At 44.0% G+C, this 19,740-nt stretch overlaps 1 long non-coding RNA gene across 1 annotated transcript in view; it reads left to right on the forward strand.

Annotated features, from left to right (window-relative positions):
• LOC141091929 (uncharacterized) overlaps positions 1-19,740 on the forward strand; it is a 58,738-nt gene that overhangs the window by 29,313 nt on the left and 9,685 nt on the right. Inside the window, exon 2 of the long non-coding RNA XR_012232623.1 lies at positions 1,225-1,387. This is a non-coding gene — a long non-coding RNA (uncharacterized lncRNA). The remainder of the gene's footprint in view (positions 1-1,224; positions 1,388-19,740) is intronic.

The following is a 19,740-nucleotide window of genomic DNA, read 5'->3' on the forward strand; positions in this document are numbered from 1 at the left end:
TGAGTTTGAACCAAAATGTGGGCGCCAACCCCTGCTATATCATTAAGACGTGTACTACCTTATGTTATGACCTGATATTAGTGTGTTATATTGCACAGTTGGTGGCCTTGTATTTATTTATATGAAGCTACATAGTGGGCCCCAAGAATGATTTTCTCTGGTGGGCCCAAGATGATCCAGTCAGACGATGAGTGGAGGTATACTAATTTATGATATATATTTGGTGATATATATATTTTATTTTAATAATTTAATTGATGGTATTACGCCCTCTTGTTTAATTGCATATTTGCTGCAGATTGTTTTCCACTCGGATTTGCAGGTGGAAATTCCACAGTGTAATTCAGTACCAGGTAAGTAGATGAGACCTTAATAAAAAAAAAAAATCTACATGTTGCATATAAAAGTCTGCATCGAAAATCACCAGAATGATCAATTCTTTGCATCAGATTTGTCATAGATTATTCCCAAAGGATAAAATAGGCAACAAGATCCACCCCAAACTCCCCAAGAAAGTTGCACAACTTACCTTATTCTGGGAGGTCCAGGGATGTGGTCATACTTCAAGTGGGTGTAGTATATGTATCCGGAGAACAGAAGGAAAGCTACTAAAGCTACTATTAGGAGCAGAAGAAGAGCCCCAGTAAGGAGACCCAAAGCTCCCATGTTCTTTTGCTCTGTGGTGCTTCAACTTGTTCTCTGCTGAGCATCAGAAGTGGACAGAGGTTGTCTATTATATATGGCTAGGTTAGAAACCATCAGAAAGAAAACCCCTCCCCCAGGGGATTATGAGTGAGTATATGAAAGAGCTTAGTGAGGAAGGGATCTAAGGGGCACTGCTCAAAGCGTCTGACAAAATCAAGTCCAACAGAAACAATAAATCAGTAGAGGAAGTAAGTGGTTAAACTAACTTTATGTGTCTGATATCTGATCAATGTTTAAGACTGTTCTTCCCAGATAAACAGGAGCTGACAAAGTATCAGTTGCAACCAAGATTCTAGAAGTGTTTACTGGTTTTAGTGAAATCGCTGAATATAAGCTAAGATCAGAAAAACAGGAAAAAATGTAAGCTGGCCCAATATTTATGGCCATAACTGTCTATCACTCCCCCATAATGATAATTCTGCTTCACGTCACATGGGTCAATTTTTATATATGCAACTGCACAGTATGGGGCATAATTATATTCTACCATATATAACACTATTATTTTTTTTGGCACAGTGCATGTATCTGCGGCAAAAGCGAGCGGCTGATGACAACTCTGAGAAATTGTAAGATGAGTCGATGGCCAGTGAAGTCATCATGACGGTCAGGGCCGAAGAAAGATCGAATCAAGGCCAGAAGTCACAATGATGGTCTGGGCAAAACAAAGAAAACCACTCCGGTAAGAGAAAATATTACCTATAAGTCGCTGAATGTAAATGTGTACTCTGTTACCAACTGTAATTATTACTGTAGCACTGACTGCAGGGTTTAAGGAAAGTAAAACAAACCCCAAACTATTCTTTAATTATATAAACAGTAAAATGATTAAAATTGATGGTGTCGGCCCTTTAAAGAACAATGAGGGTGAAACCATAGAGAGCGATGTGGGAAAAGCAAATGTTTTAAATACTTTTTTCTCAACAGTGTTCACACAGGAAAATGATTTGCCAGGGGAAATGCAGAGTGACAATGTAAACTCCCCATTAAGTATTACCTGCCTAACCCAGGAAGAAGTGCAGAACCGCCTTAGTAAGATTAAAATTGACAAATCACCAGGCCCTGATGGCATTCACCCTCGGGTATTAAGGGAGTTAAGTAATGTGATAGACAGACCTCTATTCCTTATATTTAAAGACTCTATAGAAACAGGGTCTGTTCCTTTTGATTGGCGGCAGGCAAATGTGGTTCCAATATTCAAAAAGGGGTGTAAAAGGGAACCTGGAAACTATAGGCCGGTAAGCTTAACATCTGTTGTGGGTAAAATTTTTGAAGGGTTTCTAAGGAATACCATTATGGAATATCTCAATGTTAATAAATGTTTAACTCCATATCAACATGGATTTATGAAGGATCGCTCCTGTCAAACTAACCTGATCAGCTTCTATGAGGATGTAAGCTCTCAAATGGACCAAGGAGAATCATTGGATGTCATTTATCTCGACTTCTCTAAAGCATTTGACACTGTCCCACATAAAAGATTGGTAAGTAAGATGAGAAAGCTTGGGCTAGGGGAAAATGTGTGTAGATGGGTAGGTAGCTGGCTTAGTGATAGAAAACAAAGAGTGGTTATTAATGGTGCATACTCAGATTGGGCCAGGGTTACTAGTGGGGTACCACAGGGTTCTGTATTGGGCCCCCTAATATTTAATATATTTATTAATGATCTAGTGGATGGCTTACACAGTAAAATATCAGTATATGCAGATGATACAAAACTATGTAAGGTAGTTAACACAAAGGAGGACAGTTTGCAACTACAGACAGATTTGCGTAAATTGGAGAATTGGGCTGAAAAATGGCAAATGAGGTTTAACACAGATAAGTGTAAGGTTATGCACATGGGAAGGAGAAACAGATGCTACAATTACTTACTAAATGGGAAACTGCTGGGGAAATCAGACATGGAAAAAGACTTAGGCATCTTAGTCAATAAGAAGCTAAATTGAAGTGCCCAGTGTCAGGCAGCTGCCACCAAAGCAAATAGGGTCATGGGATGCATTAGAAGAGGTCTGGGGACACGAGATGAAAACATAATTCTCCCTCTGTACAAATCACTCGTCAGACCACACTTGGAGTATTGTGTGCAATTTTGGACGCCGGTGCTCAAGAAAGACATTACTGAACTTGAAAGGGTTCAAAGGCGGGCTACTAAAATGATAAATGGAGTTGTTCACTACAATACCCAGAAAGGTTATCTAAATTAGGTCTATTTACTCTAGAAAAGAGAAGACTTAGGGGAGACCTAATATATATGTACAAGTATATCAGAGGGCTATACAGAGATCTCTCCAATGAACTGTTTGTACCAAGGACTGTGACAAGAACAAGGGGGCATTCTCTTCGTTTGGAGGAAAGACAATTTCTGCACCAGCATAGAAGAGGGTTCTTCACAGTAAGAGCAGTGAGGCTCTGGAATTCTCTTCCTGAGGAAGTGGTGATGGCCAACTCACTGATTGAATTTACGAAAGGAATGGATGCTTTTCTTGTGAGTAACAGTATAGAAGGATACGAATAACATAATATTATAGGTAGATGGTTGACCTAGCTTAGGGGAAGGAATTTTTTTCCCTATGGAGAAAATTGGCTTCTACTTTGTGGGTTTTTTGCTTTCCCCAGGATCAACAATGCAGAACAGCTGCACTAAAAATAGGCTGAACTAGATGGACATAAGGTCTTCCTTCAGCCTTCAAAACTATGTTACTATGTTACTATGTTTGAAGCATTATAATAGGTGACAAAATTCTGGTTTGTGAAACAACAACTTCAAACATACCCTTACCATATTTACGGTGACACGGGGAGTAGCCTAGTACAGTGCCAATTTATATGCAATCGGTTAACCAGACTTTGCATTTAATCTTCGTACTGAACTTAATTGTGGGTCTGAGTTTATGTACTGAGCTAGGTAGGCTCCTAGGCTGAATTTATTTACTGGGCTTAGTTCTGAAGTCATATTATGAGTTTCATTCTCTTGCTGTATATATGTAATGAACCTAGTTCTACTACTGTATTTTAGTAGATTGGATCTGTTGCTGTGTATATGTTATAAACCTGGTTGTAGTACTCTATTTTTCTAATGAGCTTGGTTCTGATGCAGTATATAGTTAATGATCTTGGTTCTAGTGCTGTATTAAATTAAGGAGTTTGATTTTGGTGCTGTATTTATTTTATGAGCTTAATTCTGGTTCTGTTTTTATGTTATGAGCTTTCTTCTGATTCTATATTTATGTTATGAGCTTTTTTCTGGTTCTGATGCTGTGTATATGTAATGAGCTTGGTTCTGTATTTATGATATGTGGTTTGGTGGTTATGTAATAAGCATAGTTCTGGTGCTGTATTTATTTTATGTTAAAGCTTGTTTCTGATCTTGTATTTATGTTTTGAGCTTTGTTCTATATTTATGTTATGAGCTTTGTTTTGGTACGCTTTTTATTTGTTGAGCTTAGTTTGGCACTATGTCTATGTGGTGAGGTTAAGGAAAAAGGTTATGTCCAAAAACACTATTTACCTGCAGATATAGAATTAATTTGGAGGTAAATAGCTTTACAATTCTGCCTGAATGCTTTACTTAGGCTAGAGTCACACGAGCATATGTTCTCTTGTGCGAGAGAATCGGGCTGATTAGGCAAATGGAACTCAGTTCAAACTCTGTCAAAGTTTGAGTCGAGTGTCAGTGCAATGTGCTCCAATTGTCTTAGGCCTCTTTCACACATCAGGTTTTCGCCGTCAGGCGCGATCCGGCGCTTTTGACAGAAACCGGATCCGGCGAAATGCAATGCCGGATCCGTTTTCCCCCCCATTGACTTGCATTTGCGCCGGATCGCGCCGGATGGCCATGCGTTTCATCCGGTTTTCGCCAGATCCGGCAATGTGTCGCGATCCGGCGTCTGGAAAAAACGGTGACTGTAACGTTTTTTGTCTCCGTCGAAAAAGCCGGACACGCCGGATCCGGCGCGTCCGGCTTTTTCACACAACGAAAGCCTATGAGCGCCGCAATGCGCCGGATCCGGCGAAAGCCGGATCCGTCGGCCGGATCCGGTTTTTTGGTCTGAGCATGCTCAGTAGCTCTGCCCACAAGACATATATAAAAGCAAGACAGTGGGACCCACAGCCACACCCAACATGCCACCCAAGACAGCAACCAGGCGCAGGAGAAGGCAGGAGACCACTGCAGCACCATCCGCACCACCACCACCCCAAATGGAGCAGCAAATAGAACATGCTGAGGAGGGGAGGCCAGCAGCAGATGAGAGACGGTAATTATCAAATCCCCCATTCCTCCAAACTAGGGCTATTGAATATCAAGATATTCATTGGCCCTTTGTTTCTCTTTATTCAACAGCCGCCCAAGAGATGCAGCAGCAGCAGCAGCAGCACTGGCTTCACTGGCAGCAGCTGTAACACCACCCACAGCCATGGAGTCTGGCCAGCAAGAGGACAGCACATCTTCTGGGAGCCCTCCCTCGCATCGTCAGCGTTTGACGGTAAGTTTTTATTTCCAAAATCCATCTTCTCTGTAATATATGTCTATTCATTGCCTTTTATTTCAAAACAGGAATCACAAGATGAAGAGGAGCTCCCAGAAGAAGAAGGAAGGGGTGGACAGACACTTGGAGTGGGCTCACAATTCGTAAGTTTTTTGCATCAAACGCAGAAACACAACATCACACTACACACAACACATAGAAAACAATGTTCTGCAGACCACACACAGCAAACAAATGCCTACATCCAAAGACATAACTTTTTTTGTTTTCTTCTCTAGTCTTCCCAATCTGGTGCTTGGCCAAGAGGTCCTCGCAGTGCCTCCCAGGGTCGTCGGCGACAGCAACGCGGCGGTCACCAGCGTGTAAGTATAAATATTTTTGCTTTGTTTTTTTGCACTTTTTATTTCATTTCTTTTGTGGAGGCTAATTATGTTATTTTTGTCTTTTTCTTTAACAGCCTTCACAGCGTGCTCCCGACTCTGACGGTGAGGATGGAGGGATTGATGTGGACCGCCTCATCGATCTCGTCAGAGAAAGGGAGCCGCTCTGGAATATGGCTGACCGCCGCCACGCTGACCTGATTGTTACCCGACGACTCTGGGAGGAAATCTGTTCTCTCCTTGTGGGCCGCTGGGAGGACCTCGAAGCTCGGGCCCAGATTAAAGAGCGTAAGTATATACAGTACCGGTTGCTTGATGTAAACCAGTGTTTCCCGAACTCCAGTCCTCGTGGTCCCCACGGATCATGTGTTCAGGATTTCTATTTACTATAGAAATCATGAAAACATGACCCCTGGGGACCATGAGGACTGGAGTTTGGGAAACACTGATGTTGTATACTAACCACTCCTTTCTTGTTTCAGGGAACAGAATTGTGAATCGGTGGCGGTCTGTGAGGGATCGTTTCAAGAAGGAGTTCAATAAAGAGATGCGGGCCCCGAGTGGATCTGGAGGACGCAGGAGCAAGTACAAGTACGCAGAAGCCCTGTCGTTCCTCCGGGAAACAATGGTCACCAGAAGGTAAATATTACACACCACATGTGAAAAAAAATGTTATATGTAAAAAAATTTTTCAGCCAGGGCCATACCATGTCAGTATTTTAATTGTTTTTTTTTCTCTTTATTCCACAGCACGGTGAGCAGCACTCGGGAGCCGGCACGATTGGACCCTTCTGAGGCGATCCCTGAGGAGACCGGCACCGAGGGACACTTCGACCGCCCCGGTACATCTGCACCTTCCCAGCCTTCACACACATTCGACCCATCTGTCCCATCCACCAGCACAGGAGCATCGTGGCCGCCTACATTACATGAAGCTGCTGGTGAGGAGATCGCTTTCCCTTTACCCCACCCTTCTGCCCCTGCCACCTCTAGTACACCTGCGGGTACTGGGCGGCAGCGGCAGAGGGGTCAGGAAAAGACTTATGCGCCAGAGTTCTTGCATCTGAATGCATCTTTCCAGAACTGTCTAAAAGTCTTGTCAGAGCAAATATCCGCAGGCTATCAGCAGATCAACTCCAGCATTCTGGAGGTGAAGACACTTCTGCAAACCATGCATTCAGAAGCAAGATCTTCGCCAAACCACACCTTTTTCAGGTCTGTTGTGGAGCGCATGGAAACGCTCTCTCCTGCCCAGCAGATGCATGTAATGCATTCATGCCACGCTGCTCTCCAGCAAGTTACCTCCCAACCTCCTCCTCCTCCCACCACAGTAGTTCCTCCACCTGCACCCCCTCCAGCCACTTTCCATCCTCCCCCTCCTATTACATCTACACCCCCTCCAGCCACTTTCCATCCTCCCCCTCCTATTACATCTACACCCCCTCCAGCCACTTTCCATCCTCCCCCTCCTATTAGATACCATCCACCTCCAGCCACTTTCCATCCTCCCCCTCCTATTACATACCATCCACCTCCCCAGCACCATCCACCTCCCCAGCACCATCCACCTCCCCAGCACCAGCAACCTCCCCAGCACCAGCAACCTCCCCAGCACCAGCAACCTCACCAGTACCAGCAACCTCCACAGTACCTGCAAACTCCCCAGTACCAGCAACCTCCCCAGTACCAGACATCTCCCCACTTCCAGCAACCTGCCCCGTACCAGACATCTCCCCACTTCCAGCAACCTGCCCCGTACCAAACTCCTTCCCCATACAACTTGCCATCAACATCATCTGCTCCTACAGTCCCTGCCCAACCCTCCACTCCACCACCCACCACCTCTTCTGCTTCCCACATGTCCACCCATTCTGTAGTTTTTTCCACACCTTCACCTCTAACTGTTCCTTCCCCACCACGATCCCAGTCCTCTCTCCACACTCCCAGTGTCGAAGTGTCCCGCAGCCCCTACAGCAGTATTTCCACCACACACTACACAGAATTATAATGTGTGTATTTAAATAAAAATGACCAGTTTTATGGTTTCAGTTTTATAGTTTCAAAGTTTTATTAAACAAGTTTATTAAAATTTTAAAAAAGTTTACTAAAAAAAACATTTTTCAATAAAAGTTAAATTATTTTACACTGGTTGTCTGTCATTTCTTTCTGCGGCGAAAAAGGTTAAATACAGGGTATTTAAAAGGTGAAATGGTATTCAAAACTAGGTATATAACTGTGGGTAAATTTTAGCTTTTTGCCACAGTTGTGTTCCTGGTTGTGTTTGAAGCAAAGTATTTCACCTAAAAAGTTGTGTTTATTGTTGGTGATTTCCTAACAATGTACACAACTTTTGTTAAAAGGTGAAATACTTTGCATAAAACACAACCAGGTACACACCTGTGGCCTAAAGCTAAAAATAGAGACCATGACAAGATAGCCAACTTTGGTTGGCAAAGGTATATACTGTTGGTCCAGAAGGTACACAAGTTTGGTTAGGGCACAAATCTTTCACACTCTGTCATCCTGCCAGTGTACTCTGCCTTGAGGTGACATAAAGTATAGTGCAAAATTGTCCCTCATTACTGAAACCGTCACAGAACTTCTAGTGGTAATGTCATGGTAATCTTGCAAGGTGGTTTCTTCAGAGGTGTCCTCAATGGAAATGGGTTCCTTGCAGATAACAAAATTGTGGAGTACCACGCACGCTTTGATCACCTCGTCCACAGTTTCTGTCTTGAGGTTGATCGCAGTCAATAGGACCCGCCATTTGGCTGTCAGAATACCAAAGGTACATTCAACCATTCTTCTTGCTCTTGTGAGGCGGTAATTAAAAATGCGTTTTGGTCTTGTCAATCCTCTGCTAGAGTACGGTTTCAAAAGGTGTTCTGACAGCTGGAAGGCTTCATCCCCTACACAGACAAATGGCATAGGTGGACCAGATGTTTGCGGCAGCGGTCTAGGTGGTGGGAACTGGAAGGTGTTTCCATACAGTTTACGCCCCATGGCAGACAGTTTGAAAACTTGAGAGTCATTGGAGCGGCCATAGGCCCCAATATCAACCGCAATAAATTTGTATTCCGCGTCAGCGATGGCCATGAGGACAATTGAAAAATATTTCTTGTAATTGAAATATTCCGATCCCGATCCAGCTGGCTTTACAATGCGGATATGTTTCCCGTCCACAGCGCCCAAGCAGTTTGGAAACTGACATATCTGTTGAAACTTGTCAGCAATTTCAATCCACCTCTCTGTTGTGGGCTCTGGTAAAAACTCTTCAGCTAAGGAGTCCCACAGTGCACGGCATGTGTACTTCACAATTCCAGATATGGTGGAAATCCCGAGTCTGTACTGGAAATGCAGTGACGAAAGGGATTCTCCAGTTGCAAGAAATCTGTGGGGAATTAAAAAACAATAAATTAGTTTTAAATCACAGCATTACATACCAAAACTGACCTATAACACTTGGAGATACAAATTACCACCAACAAGATTGCAGTGAAAGTGTGCTCTGATGCGATCATATCCAATAAATGTGGCTTACCTTAAAGTCACCATCAGACGCTCTGCGGGTGAAACAGAGAAGCGGCAATAGGTGTCCGCTTTTCTTATGAGGTGTGCAATGCGCTCCACCAAGTAATCAAAATTCTCCATTTTCATCCTAACATATCCAAAAAATTTATCCGGGTTTCGTCGAAGGTCCATGCATAGTGTAGAATAGACCCCACGCGTCATTCTCTTGGCTGTGATGGGGTGGATCCACAAACTTTGTCTACGATGCCTGATGCGCTGCTGTCTCGCTCTCTCCTTCTCCAGAACAATCACCCTCAAACGATTCGCCTCCGCTGTAAAATCCGCCAAATTCTTCAAAATATTTCCAATCACAACATCCATCTTCGCCAGTAACTTGCTCTTCTCTCCAACCTGCACTTTCTCCTCTACAACCTGTCAAAGAAGGGCTGTAGGAACACGCTATATATAGTTTTCCAGTAGCCAATCCCGTTCGGAAGGCCACAAGGGTCAATTTTAAAAACCGGATCCGGCGTAATCCGTCGAAAAAACGGATAGAAAAACGGATGAACCGGATGAGACGGATCCGGTTTTGTCTGTCCAGAAAAAGACGGATCCGGCAGAAAACCGGATCCGTCACATCCGGTTTTCAGAAACATTTGCCGGATCCGGCGTTCCGGCACGACGCCGGATCGCGCCTGACGCCGAAAACCTGATGTGTGAAAGTAGCCTTACATTAAAGAATCGCCGAGGTGCCGAGGAGACGGATAAAACATCAGATAGCATTCGACCATGTTATACCCTCATGTGAGCAAGCCCTTAAAGTGCAGCTACTGGGAGAAAATCATCTTATATCTTCCCAGCAGTGGCTGGCTTTCAGTCATAGGAGCATGCACATAGTGATTATAGTTATTGTAGTTTAATTCACGGGATTTGTTTAGAAAGTGCTCACCAAAAGACTAATAACATTAAAATTAACTTTTCTTAGAATAATTATAACCAACCATCAAAGATTATATATGTGAAGCCTAACCAGGCAACTAAAATTTCTGACCTACAATGGTCTGATACCTGGGTGTACCTGGTTCATACAATTGTCCCCAGATCAAACCCTGCCTACCAGCGGAGCTTGGCACCATGACTTAAACCCAAAATGGCTCCCTCGCTCAACGGCGGTTTTCCCTGATGACCGTACGAGTCCCTACTCAGCTACTGGCAAAATAGGGTACCACACCAAATGAGGCAACCTATTACTCCAATAAAACACCACCTATTTCCAAACCTCATTAGATAAGCCTGGGCCAAATAAGCAGTCCAACATATATAGGAGTGACAAGGGTAAGGAATTATTTGAGGGCAGCCAAAGTTAAAAAATGCCAACAATATGAGTAAGGAACCAACAAAACCAAAAATCACCACAATATAAGTGAAATGAAGAGACAATCAATAACCAAAGAATTGTCCTTGATTAAAAGCCAGGGAAGAGAGGTGTTATGAATGTGTTAACTACAACTCACCCTCTAAAGTGCCTATTGGAGAAGTCCCTTCCTGGCTGCAGAGGTTGGCATCCTAGCGTCAGACACAAATGGCGCCCTCGCTCAACCAGGACTGTCCCTCACTGACCCCTCAATCTTTCCCTCCACAAAGTGCCTATACAAAAAAATGCCAACAAAAGATGGGGAAAAGTGTGTTGAGCGGTAAATCCAGGGTGTACCTTGTTGAAACTGCTCAATAAATAATAATAAATTCCTTCAAAAACACACAGGGAATTTGGAGTAAGATTGTAAATGGACTCCAAAGTTTAAATGTCTTAAAGGTACAAAAGAGATTGGGCGGTGTAGATATATATAAGGAAATGGCTGCCCTAAGAGGCTCGACACCTGTAGGCTATGTAGATATATATAAGAAGATGGCTGTCCTAAGACGCTCCACACCAATATTCACTATAACCTCAATTGAAAAAAAAATCAAATATACAGTAGGTACAGCAACCCTGTTTTTCAAAATACAATGATAAACCAGTGTGTATATTAATGCTCGGTTCCAATACACATTATCAGGTCAATCAACCGTAACCCATGGGATGTACCTTAGCGAAAAAATACTACATAAGGGCAATATATATATAAAATAATCAGCTATTGCATCCTTCCCAAACATATATATTCAGCCTTATTTAGTCAGCTTAAAGGTGCAAGGTGCAAACTGATTAGACTAAATGCAGAGAGACATGCCAGAAGAGGCTCAACATCAGTTCACACGGTAATCACTTTTCAGCAGAAAATCATACATAGATATAGCCCTGGTTTTTGTATTAATATATAGATATCCTTAAGGTTTGGTTCCATCTCATGTTGCCAGGTCATTAACCCCAGCCCAAAGGATATACCGTAACAGAAATCCTACAAGAGACAGTATAAACAGAATACTCAACTATTGCACCATGCCCAAAGTGGGTCAGCAAATAGACTTAAAAACAAAAGATAGTGATAAACTTATTCATAAACATATAAATTCAGCCTCAACACGTTTCCCTCCCATGATAAAAGTTTGTTAAGAGACATATGGGAATTTCTGTGTATATTTATGACATTAGAGATAGATACAGCGTCTGGTTGCAAGTGTGAATGAAGAAGGGGCAGTGGTGCCTTTAAATAGCTCTGAAAACCAGCCATTTGGAATCTAGGGGAATAAACTACAGAATGGTCACATACCCTTTTGTTACAAGTTTGTCCTTGTTTCAGATACTGCACATGTCTTAATTAAAATACACACACTAGAGGCCTTTCAGGGTAAACTCTGGCGGCGCATGCGCAGCAACCCACCCAAGTGTCCATGATATCTAGTGTACTTTCTGGACATGGTGTGTTCCCCACGGCGCACACGCCATCCAAAGATAGCGGCGCCTGTGCAGTGCCGACCGATGTGTCAGTGACTTCTAAATGTGAGTCCAACTGCACACGCGTCTCCACAGAGTCGGCTGCACGTACGTGGATGCGCCAGGAATGTCAGCCCCAGGATGATTAGCGGTTGGCGACGCCTGCGCACTGCATCTTAGGGGTATATAATGACACGCATGCGTCATCTGGAGCTTTTGGCACCTGCACAGATGTGAATAAATGTCCACATCAGTGCAGTTATTAATGCAGCACCCGTCACATGGAACTGACAGCGCCTGCGCAGATATGAATATACTGAAAATCTACTGTAAGAGCTTCAGTGGCCCCCAAGGGGCTAAATGATGGTCTAACGTATGGTTGTTTCATTTGAGAATATCTATTTTCCCATATCAGAAATATCTTTTTCTCTACCCATGGTTAATTTAGAAACGGTCTCATGTTAAAGCACAGGCCTACAAGACGGTTTGTGCCAGTTAAATAACGGCCCTGTTTGGTGAGGGTTTGAGTATGACATCAATATAAGCATCATAACCATAAAACATTGTTTGATGTACTCCTTGCATCAGGTTTAAGTTTTGTTGTGTAGAAAAAGCTGTATAGTATAATATCAATGGGTCTGTATAGGGCTAATAGCAGCCCTGAGTTTGTACTCTAACCCCGGATTAAACTATATATTAGTTCATCAAGTTGAATATAATCTCTAGGGCACTTACTTTACCCTCTTTGAGTTTAGATATACTGTATGTGGTTACATGTAGTTCAAATACAGCAATAACCTACTTCTGAATTTGATGTGATATGTGTAAATATCAGATCAGATAACAATTGTGAGATAATGGGGGAGGCACCTGGCCTGAAAAGTATGCTGCATATAATAAGGACACACTGACCAAAGGTGTATGTGTGCTGCAGATCAATAGCTGCACTGATGTGGACGTGTTATCCTCTGCACTGGTGCCGCAAGCTCCGGATGACGCGTGCATGTTAGGTATACCCCTAGGATGCAGTGGGCTGGCGGTGCCGACCGCTAATTAACCTGGGGCTGACGATCCTGGCATATCCAAGCAGGCGCAGCTAGCTCTGTGGAGACGCGTGCACAGTTGGAGTCACATTTAGATGTTTGGCACATCGATCGGCACTGCGCAGGCGCCGCTATCTTTGAACGGTGCGTGCACGGTGCAGCATACACCATATCCGGATGGTACACTAGATATCTTGGACACTTGGGTGGGCTGCTGCGCATGCGCCCCCAGCGTTTACCCTGAAAGGCCTCCAGTGTGTGTATTTTAATTAAGACATGAGCAGTATCCGAAATGGGGACAAACTTGTAACAAAAGGGTATGTGACAAACCTCTATAGTTTATTCCCCTAGATTCCTAATGACTGGTTTTTGAAGTTATTTAAAGGCAACACTGCCCCTTATTCACTCACATCTGCGACCAGGCCCTGTATCTATCTCTGATGTCTTGAGTGGACACAGAAATCCCCATATGCCTCCTGAAAACTTTCATCATGGGAGGGAAACGCTTCGAGGCTGATTTAATTTATTTACGAATAATTCACATAAGTTTATCACTATCATGGGAGGGAAACGTGTTGAGGCTGAATTTATATGTTTATGAATAAGTTTATCACTATCTTTTGTTTTTAAGTCTATTTGCTGACCCACTTTGGGCATGGTGTAATAGTTGAGTATTCTGTGTATATTGCCTCTTGCAGGATTCATAGATGATGTTTTTATTATTTGGCAAGGCACCGAGTCTGGCTTCTTAGACTTCATCGGTGAGCTTAACAGAAATAATTTAAATATTAAGCACACGTATAAGATCAGCTCTCATGAGATTTATTTTTTGGACGTTAAAATAATGGTGGATGGGGGGGCAGAGTACAGATGGATGTTTACCGTAAGGAAACCTCGGTCAATTCACTTTTACATGCTACATCTGCCCACACCCCATCCACCAAACAAGCAGTGCCCATCGGGCAATTTCTGAGAATGAAGAGAGTGCGCTCTACCGATGGGGCCTTCTAAGGCCAGGCTCGGGACCTGAGCTCCAGATTCCGTGAGCGTGGCTATAGTAATCGGTGCATTAAAAGAGGGTACCGTCGGGCTCGGGGGACTCCCCGGAACCAAATCCTTGGTGGATCTGGCCGTACTGGCAAAAATGGTAAAAAGGATTTTACGTTAAGATTTATTTCCACGTTAAATGATCAGTGGTACGGTATGCGCCAGATCCTGCAGAAACATTGGTCAGTCCTCCAGACTGACCCATCCCTAAATCGGGTTCTGCCATCATATCCACTAATGACAGCAAGAAGGGTTAAGAATCTTAAGGACCTATTGGTCAGGAGCCACTATGTAGAAGCCCCTTCAAAGGATTTCTTTGGGCCCCAAAGCAGAGATGGGGTTGCTTTCCGTGCGGCTCTTGCTGCGCTTGTGCAAATATTTGTCATGCCACTTCGTTTATGTCAGCTGATGGCAATAATGAGTACCAAATTGTTAGGTGTCAGATTCCTGCAGCGGCACTACAGGAATCCAGAGCCTCACATGCTGCTCTGCAGCATGCCATTCCTGAGGTTAAGTCCCTCTGCCGCTCCACTGAGCATGCTCACGAGACAATCTCCTATTGGAAGTCAGGAGTCACGTGCTCAGGTCCTTCTCCAGATCTGATTGGTCCATCTCAGAGATCTGGATGGTAGCGGCAGCTCACGGCTATAAAAGACCCGCATGGCCACTCGGCCATGCGCTAGTATAGACTCTTCTTGCTAGATGTGTGAATGGTGATGGATGTATGACTCTGGTGACTGACTTATTAAGATTCCCCTCCCTCTGATATTACGCATGTGGATAGGGAACTAGGGAAAGAGTCAGCGCCAGTCAGTGGCAAGCCATAGGCCACAGTGCACACCGCACCTCTACACTAGCGTCCGATGGTGTCACGTCTCACACGGCACTATCGCTTAGCGGCTGTGTCTGTCGCCGCGCTGCAGCCAGCAGCACTTACCGGCGTCCGCAGTAGCGACGCCGCATGCAAGGTAGGTCTAGACGGACACTGACCCCAGTCTTGGGCCCGTGTCCTGTGACCGGATACCGTGCGTGCAATTTCGCTGAGACCTGTGAGTCTAACAGGCTCGGCGTTTGTTTATGTTACAGCGGCTCTGTGAGTTAACAGAGTCCGCTCTGTGCACATCGGGTGACGTTGAACCCGTGTGCGTTATACCGCCATATAGCGTGTCTGCCATTAAATAGCAGCAGTGTTTTCACCTTCTGCACGGTGGACCCCGAGCGGCGAACGCACTTTATTATTTATTTATTTAGTGTGTTCCGCCGTTCCTAACACCAAATATTGTCTTATATTTCGTGTAGTACGAAATACTTGGTCTACTATGCACTATGTCCCTGTAAATTAATTTACGTAGGCCTGACATCCCGTGAACTTCGCGTCAGGACGCGCGAACACGTGAGGAACATAGTGGCGGCAAAGGATTCCACGGATATTTCTAGTCTGAAGGCAATCCCTAGGCACTTCAGGGTGTGCCATGGCTCGAACCCAGCTGGCTTCTCGGTACGTGGCATAGACCGTATTCACTGTGGAGCCAGAGGTGCATATTTTAAACGAGCATTGGAACAACTGGAGTGCCGGTGGATAGCGACTCTGGGTACAATGTCTCCACAGGGGCTCAATGAGCAATTGTCGTTTACACCTTTTCTCTAATGATCCTCAGTCTCCGTTTTTTAAATTAATTGCATGCTATGTGCAAGTTTTAATTTTATTTTATATTTGTCTAACCAGTTGTCCACAAGAGGTCGTGATTTCCTGACACTTAGAATCTTGGTCATATGACTGCGCATATAATGGGATATGAAAAAGAGTCATGGAAGATTTGGATGCAGCCCTGGAAATATTCTGTTTTTAATGAACTTTGCAGAGTCCTTATTTATGCTGCATTTTTCTGTGTTATTGCCCTTGTGTGATGTTTACTAATTGTTGACAAATGTATAAATGTTAGTCTGGGACTAATCCACACTTACTATCAATTACAATTGTCTCTGCACATGCACGGTGGTGTCCTACCTGTCGTGTCCCTGAACGTGCCCGTTGTGTGTCTGTGCATCCATGGCAACGGCCACTGTGCTGACATACATCGGGCTCCGAAATATCCGGAATTGACGCGACGGGACTATGGAGACCTTCTGCGCATGTGCGGTTTTTAAAAATGGCACACACCACAATCTTCCCTAATTTATATCCCTATACAGTGGGGCAAAAAAGTATTTAGTCAGTCAGCAATAGTGCAAGTTCCACCACTTAAAAAGATGAGAGGCGTCTGTAATTTACATCATAGGTAGACCTCAACTATGGGAGACAAACTGAGAAAAAAAAATCCAGAAAATCACATTGTCTGTTTTTTTTTTCATTTTATTTGCATATTATGGTGGAAAATAAGTATTTGGTCAGAAACAAGCAATCAAGATTTCTGGCTCTCACAGACCTGTAACTTCTTCTTTAAGAGTCTCCTCTTTCCTCCACTCATTACCTGTAGTAATGGCACCTGTTTCAACTTGTTATCAGTATAAAAAGACACCTGTGCACACCCTCAAACAGTCTGACTCCAAACTCCACTATGGTGAAGACCAAAGAGCTGTCAAAGGACACCAGAAACAAAATTGTAGCCCTGCACCAGGCTGGGAAGACTGAATCTGCAATAGCCAACCAGCTGGAGTGAAGAAATCAACTGTGGGAGCAATAATTAGAAAATGGAAGACATACAAGACCACTGATAATCTCCCTCGATCTGGTGCTCCACGCAAAATCCCACCCCGTGGGGTCAGAATGATCACAAGAACGGTGAGCAAAAATCCCAGAACCACGCGGGGGAACCTAGTGAATGAACTGCAGAGAGCTGGGACCAATGTAACAAGGCCTACCATAAGTAACACACTACGCCACCATGGACTCAGATCCTGCAGTGCCAGACGTGTCCCACTGCTTAAGCCTGTACATGTCCGGGCCCGTCTGAAGTTTGCTAGAGAGCATTTGGATGATCCAGAGGAGTTTTGGGAGAATGTCCTATGGTCTGATGAAACCAAACTGGAACTGTTTGGTAGAAACACAACTTGTCGTGTTTGGAGGAAAAAAAATTCTGAGTTGCATCCATCAAACACCATACCTACTGTAAAGCATGGTGGTGGAAACATCATGCTTTGGGGCTGTTTCTCTGCAAAGGGGCCAGGACGACTGATCCGGGTACATGAAAGAATGAATGGGGCCATGTATCGTGAGATTTTGAGTGCAAACCTCCTTCCATCAGCAAGGGCATTGAATATGAAACGTGGCTGGGTCTTTCAACATGACAATGATCCAAAGCACACCGCCAGGGCAACGAAGGAGTGGCTTCGTAAGAAGCATTTCAAGGTCCTGGAGTGGCCTAGCCAGTCTCCAGATCTCAACCCTATAGAAAACCTTTGGAGGGAGTTGAAAGTCCGTGTTGCCAAGCGAAAAGCCAAAAACATCACTGCTCTAGAGGAGATCTGCATGGAGGAATGGGCCAACATACCAACAACAGTGTGTGGCAACCTTGTGAAGACTTACAGAAAACGTTTGACCTCTGTCATTGCCAACAAAGGATATATCACAAAGTATTGAGATGAAATTTTGTTTCTGACCAAATACTTATTTTCCACCATAATATGCAAATAAAATGAAAAAAAACAGACAATGTGATTTTCTGGATTTTTTTTTCTCAGTTTGTCTCCCATAGTTGAGGTCTACCTATGATGTAAATTACAGACGCCTCTCATCTTTTTAAGTGGTGGAACTTGCACTATTGCTGACTGACTAAATACTTTTTTGCCCCACTGTATAAAGGGTGCATGTGCCATAGCAGCCACCACACAGCCCCCCGAGGAAGCCTTGCTGGGCGAAAAGCATCAGGCATTGGTGAGTCACATCAAGACCCCACATGGGTGATGACATAATTGGAATGGCATTATAAAAGGCACTTTACGGGGTGGTTTGGTCATCTGGGGTCCCAGGGGTCAGCACTTGCATTTGTAAACCCGAATGTTTATACATACTTCTTCTCCCCTCTAGGTGGGAGTTCCCTTGATCATTTGATTGCATGTAGTTTTTATATATGCTTCTAGCTGAAGAGCCCGGCGCTGCCCGGGCATAGTAACTAACTATGGTTAGTTGTAACAAATTATAATGATTAAATCTATATAGATATAAAGCTGAGTGAAGAGCCACACCCATTCCGCATAGCCACATTCACTATAATATCCCACATCATCCCATCAGCCAGAGCTACCGGACTACTACCCATAATATCCCACATCATCCCGTCAGCCAGAGCCACTGGACTACTACTCCTAATATCCCACATCATCCCATCAGCCAGAGGCACTGGACAACTACCACTAATATCCCACATCATCCCGACAGCCTGGAGTCAGAACCAGAGCGCTGAGCGGAACGGTCCTAACTTTCATACCGGGGATCCCTTTAAGAGAGGCCTGGCGTCAGAACAAGAGCGCTGAGTGGGTTTGCCCTGACTTCCATACCAATGATCCCTTTAATAGAAGTCTGAGGTGAGAATCAGAGCGCTGAGGAATTTACCCTAACTTCCATACCGGAGATCCCTTTAAGAGAGGCCTGGGGTCAGTACCAAAGCACAGAGTGGATTTTCGCTCACTTCGGTACCGAGGATCCCTTTTAGAGGGGACTTGGGTCAGAACCAGAGCGCTGAGTGGATTTGCCCTAACTTCCATACCGGGGATCCCTTTAAGAGAGCCCGGGGTCAGTACCAGAGCATTTGAAGGCAATTGCCCTGACTTCCATACCAGGGATACCTTTAAGAGAGGCCTGGGGTCAGAATTAAAGTGCTGGATGGATTTGCCCTGACTTCCATACCGGAGATCCCTTTAAGAAAGGCCTGGGGTCAGTACCAAAGTACAGAGTGGATTTCCCCTAAATTCCATACCAATGATCCCTTTAAGAGACCCTGGGGTCAGTACCAAAGCGCTGGATGGATTTGCTCTGACTTCCATACCAATGATCCCTTTAAGAGGGAAGATGTGCCTACGGTATGGAGGATGTGTGATGTGTATATGGGCACAGGAGGGGGGATTCATTTCTGTCATGTGATCTCTGCTCCTTTCAGGGGGCAGACAATGGCTGGGGAGCTTATGTTCCCAGGGATGCTATATTTCTCCCACCATGTCAGTGTCTCCTGAGGTGTTGTCAAGTGGGAAAACTGTTGGTCATAGCATCCAATTACAGCTCAGCTCCTTTTGAACAGCTCTGGTGAAATGAAAGATGCTTCGTGATTGGTTGGTGATACACACACACACAATCATTTTTATATATAGAGATTGATGTACTTGTGACTTTTTCAGCAATCTTGATCAGGGGTTACTGTGACGGTTCTTCTTATAACCCCTTAATCCCCAACTCTATATGTACCTAACTACAGGCAATTATACAAGATTGCCATATACTAATTTGTACTATATATGTATAAAATCTATACCTGATGCATTTCTCTTGTGTCTTTCCACCATGGATATACACTCATTCTGATTAACTTTGTACTGTGTTATTTGTAATTTTCAATAAAATAACTGTTTTTTATTCTTGTGAGTAAAAAGTGACATTTTTAATACAAACTAGTCTCTTTTTGGGGCATTTTGACTCCAGTATTCTCCGTAGGTTCTATTTCATGGGAAGTTGCCCAATAATTGTGATGATGTTATAA

The sequence above is a fragment of the Dendrobates tinctorius genome, unplaced genomic scaffold (assembly GCF_039654945.1).
Source record: "Dendrobates tinctorius isolate UK_male_01 unplaced genomic scaffold, ASM3965494v1 ptg000057l, whole genome shotgun sequence".
Classification (NCBI taxonomy): Eukaryota; Metazoa; Chordata; class Amphibia; order Anura; family Dendrobatidae; genus Dendrobates; species Dendrobates tinctorius.